The sequence below is a fragment of the Alligator sinensis genome, unplaced genomic scaffold (genome assembly GCF_000455745.1).
Source record: "Alligator sinensis unplaced genomic scaffold, ASM45574v1 scaffold240_1, whole genome shotgun sequence".
Classification (NCBI taxonomy): domain Eukaryota; kingdom Metazoa; phylum Chordata; order Crocodylia; family Alligatoridae; genus Alligator; species Alligator sinensis.
This window is the reverse complement of record NW_005841902.1, coordinates 3,636,595-3,641,042: the sequence shown is the minus strand read 5'-3', so window position 1 is coordinate 3,641,042 and position 4,448 is coordinate 3,636,595. Positions and strand designations below refer to the sequence as shown.

Here is a 4,448-nt window from a genome sequence, read left to right as displayed (position 1 = left end):
CTTCAGCACCCTCGGATGGAGCTCATCCGGGCCTGCCGACTTAAAGGCATCCAGTTCTTCCCAGTGACTCTGCACCATCTCAGGGTCTACGCATGGAAGCCTGGTGCCTTGCTGCTGCCTCTCTACAACCCCAGTGAGAGACTTGTCATGCCCCTCGCTTATTTTTCTAACTCAATTCATTTTTGGCCATATGACTTTTTGCAATAAAACTGATAACAGGTTCCATTTGGTTGCGACACACATTGTCTGAGCGTTAGAGTGGGACCAACCACATTCGACAAAAACTACTGCAGCACCCATCACAGAAGTACTACCCAACCCGAATAGAATTAGAAAGAAACTACTTGCAAGTCAAAGCCACTAAGTTCCAGTAACAATCCCAAAGATGTTATAGTTTGCTTTAAAAAAACAAAAAAAAAAACACTTAAAATAAAACATGAAATTAGTCTAGCCAAATGATAAGGACATTTCTATTGGACATTAAAGATATTAAGTGCATTACTACCATTATCTCATGTAACAAAAAAGGGAAGAGCCCCCAGAACTTCAGTGTCTTTTCTGGAAAAGAAACAGTGCCTATTGGTGCTGGTCTCCTATGTCAGGGATAAGTACATTTTTTGTCATAAGAATTAGTTAAGAATACCCCTGGCTTCAGTAGCTACTCTCCAATAATCAATATACCAATAACCTGCTCTTTGCAAGTGTGATCTTTATCCTGAGATCTTTAAATATTGTGTATATGGGCCTGTAAAATAAGTGGAGGTGTGAAAGGATTAAAATCTAACAGCATATTTCAACACTACAGAAATAAACAACAGACACTGTTACAACAAAAGTTCACACAGAAGCTTCCTTTTACCAGTGATGACATTAGCTTTTAGAGAATGTGTGTTTTTGTACACAGTAAAAGTGAACTGCTGAGACACGTCATATAACTAATTCCTCATAACCCAGGAAGCAAAGATATTTGCTGAACTAACCTGCAGTAAGTGAATTGCTAGACCAGCAATTCTCAACCCACCCCTCCATAATTTCTCTGAAGTCAGTGCCCTCCCCCACACCTTTCAACAACATTAGTTTCTTTTGTTTTTTTTAGACAGTGGAAAAATAACAGAACAATTGTATTGCAAGTTACTCAAAAACACTACAGTTCAGAATGTTTTTGACACTGTGGAATCCTATTTGAATTCTTTGGACTTATCTTGCAAATCGTATGTAGATCCATGCACATCTAACAGTGCTAATATTGCGTAGCACCTTGCAACACCCTTAAAAGAATGTCACAGCACCCTGATTGAGAATCACTGAGCTAGTCAGTATTTTTTTGCTTATAAGCAGCATCCACATCTGTGTTATTTGAAATAATTAATTATGAGTAATAAATTAGGCCCTTGTAGTAAAGTATACAACATTATGCAGAACACTTCAGCAAAACCACATAGAATGTAATACAAAGGCAAAAAAAAGGTTGCCAATTAAACATATTTGAACAAACCATGTAGTCTCCGATAAGTATGTTTCATTAAACACCATCCTAAGCCACCTTTCAGTTTGATTGCAAATTTCTAAAATCATATTAAATCTCATATCCCTGAGAGCTCTTCACAACACAGCTCTAATTCTATCACACATACCCTTGCATAATTCCAATGGATTGCATGCAGGTGTTCAAATATCAATATTAAAACAAAGAGAAAGCATTAAGTCATAGAAGTGCAGGCCTGGAAGGAAGGATCTTAAAAGATCCAATCCATAAATGCAGCAAAACCAGTGATCTCCAAGCAAGTTGCTGCAGTACCCTGGAGTGCCCCAATATCCTTTTAGGGATGGCACAGGGTGCTATGCAATATTAGCACTTTTCAGTGTGCAAACACAGTATGTGATTCACAAGCTAAATCCACAGATTTCAAATCAGAACACACAGTGTCTAAAACATTTTTTTAAAGAAAAATTTTCATGTCCCAAATCAAATCAGCTAAATCAATTCCAAATCCATGAGTCAGCCAAGAACCATATGTGGCTCTGCTACCAGCAAGCATCCTCCATCCCTGGAGCTTCAGATGCTTCCAAATCTGGTGGCGGGCATCCTATGTGTAGGCCCAAGCCCAGAGGCTTGGGATTCAGATGCCCCTGAGTTTTGCTTGCTGTCAGCTGTATGGCCACAGGAGTGAGCTAGGGAGGAGTCTCCCATTTCCATAAAATTGGCATGTAGCAGATCATCCCACTGGAAGGGAAACTGGGAGACTAACTATATACATTACCCCAGTTAGCGATCACAGTGTTTCCCCTGCCAGGTTCTTATGCCCCGTCTACAACAGGCATGGAGAACAAGAGGGCACCCTCTTCCAGGCACCCTGCATACACCCCGGCCACTCTCCTCCCCCTGCCTCCTCCTGCCCAGGCTGGTCTGTTATGGACAAAGAAAATGAACCCGAACTAAAACCCCAGCTCCCACCTTGCACCCAGGAGGTGGCTCCTCGTTTGCACCTGGCACTTATTTTCCCCATTGCCTGGGAGTCAAAGTAATTGCTCTGGAGGTTTCGGGGGCAGTTCTTTCCGTCCCTTCGTTGGCCCTCTGTCGGGGAGGTGGCTCGGCTGTCCATTGCGGCCCCCACCCCCACCGCCTCTTTGCTTCCCCTACTGCTGCGTCCAGCCCTCCGCATCTTCCAACACGTCTCCATCACCTCCCTACCCCGCCCCCACGCCGGCCCAGCCGGCTCCGCCGGGCGTTTGGGACCGCGGGAGGGGAGCTGGTCCCGACGCGGGGAGGCGCAGGGTACGAACCACAGCGGACGCCATGGGCCCGGGCTGCACCCCCAGCCCTGCCTGGAGGCAACACCAGCTCCGCCGAGCGCACCACAAACGGCCCCCCCCCCCCCCCCCCCCCTCCCCCCCCCCCCCGCTGCTGCAACCCCCGCCCTCTCCTCCCGGTCCTTCCCATACCGAGCGCTCGGCGGCTGACCTCTCTCGCGATACATGGCTCTATCGCGGCACAGAGGCCATCTTGGCTTCTGCTCACCCGCACGGCTGGCGCATGCGTACTCCAAAGATCCTATCCCCGGCTTCCGGAAATGGGGGGAGGGGGCTCGTAGGCGCATGCGCGTGACCCTGCGGCCGGGCCGGACGCCGGCCGTTGGGAAGCGAGGGGGTTCTGCGCGTGCGCAGCAGCGGGCTCGGCGGGGCCGGGCGCTGTCGGGGAGCAACGCAGACGCGGGGCCTGCGGCTAGGCGGGAGCAGTGGCGCTCGGTGAGGCGGTGGCCCGCCTTCCCTTTCCCCGTCGTGGCTGCGTCAGCAGTGGTCTGACGGGAGGGGGTTGGCGCCGGGATGGGGGTGGAGCGGCTCCTCAGAGCCCCCGAGCGGGGTGTCGGGGGCTCGAGGGGCCCGGCGCTACGCAAACAGCGTATGTCTCCGTTGGGGCGGGGGGAAGGGTCTCTAGGGCTACAGGCGCCCTGGGTGTGTAGGGCTGGGGGGGTTGGACTAGTGACCTCGGGAGGTCCCCTCCCACCCCGCTGCTCTGGCACTTCTGCCTATGGATTCATCCTGGTCCCCAGGGCTGTGGTTAAGAAACTCTCTGGAAAGGGCTTGGGGCCTGCCTGGCTTCAAGCATTTTGCATATGGTGCGTGGAAGGGGTGGGGGGTCCAGTCTGCTTCAGCTTCTTCTGTAGCTCTCACAGCCACTAATGTGGAAGGGCAGCCTCGGAGCGCCTGAGGAAATGGGTGTTTGAAGATGGTGACGTTCAATCTGAAGCCAAGTTCATGGTTAATCGAGCAGTCATGATCCCTGCCTCGCTGTGTGGAGCTGAGACATGGATGGCGTACAGACCTGTTTGCCACTTTAGGGGTTCGTGTGCCAAAGACCTGTGGGTAACATACAGAAGATGCCTCAATGCGCTGGAGAAGTGTTGTCAACGCTGCCTGCAGGAGATCCTTCAAATCTAGTGGGGAGGCAGACGCACTGACGTTAGTGTCCTCTCACAAGCGAACACCATGTGCATTAAGGCAATGATCGTCCAACGTCAGCATTGCTGGGCCGATCGCATCATCTGGATTTCCGACTCCAGACTCCCAAAGCAAGTTGCATTCTCCCAGTTCAGGCAAGGCGTACCCTCAAGAGGAGGGCAAGGGAAGTGCTTCAAGGATGTCTTCAAGGCTAACTTGAAAAAATGCAAAAGTGATATCAGCTCATGGGAGACTTGCCCAGCACTGCGCTGAATGGAGGAAGAGTCTGCTGCAAGGATCTTAGTACATTGAAACTTCAAAATGACAACAGAAGATGGAAAAATGGGAGTGGCAGAAACAGTGTTATGGACTGAACCAAGAACCCAGAGCCACCCGCCTTGCATGGAAACGTGTGCCCGAGTTGCAATGGTGTCTGTCAATCCTGGATAGGCCTTGTCAGCCATCTTTGGACCCACAGATAAGACGATCATGGAAGATGGTTATCCTTG

The 4,448-nt window shown here is 50.1% G+C and overlaps 2 protein-coding genes across 7 annotated transcripts in view; one reads left to right on the top strand and one right to left on the bottom strand.

The window, feature by feature from the left end:
* Window positions 1–2,982, bottom strand: part of AGTPBP1 (ATP/GTP binding protein 1) — a 126,351-nt gene extending 123,369 nt beyond the window's left edge. For 3 of the 6 annotated variants that reach the window (XM_025197689.1, XM_014517354.2, XM_025197694.1), the window contains exon 1: window positions 2,785–2,870. The gene's annotated coding sequence lies outside the window, so the exon portion shown is untranslated. Of the gene's footprint in view, window positions 1–2,455; window positions 2,765–2,784; window positions 2,871–2,962 lie in introns of those variants that run through there. The other 3 variants (XM_025197692.1, XM_025197690.1, XM_025197691.1) reach the window with 3 other exon arrangements.
* A 97-nt stretch (window positions 2,983–3,079) lies between these two features.
* Window positions 3,080–4,448, top strand: part of NAA35 (N(alpha)-acetyltransferase 35, NatC auxiliary subunit) — a 37,111-nt gene continuing 35,742 nt past the window's right edge. Inside the window, exon 1 of the mRNA XM_006018460.3 lies at window positions 3,080–3,246. The gene's annotated coding sequence lies outside the window, so the exon portion shown is untranslated. The remainder of the gene's footprint in view (window positions 3,247–4,448) is intronic.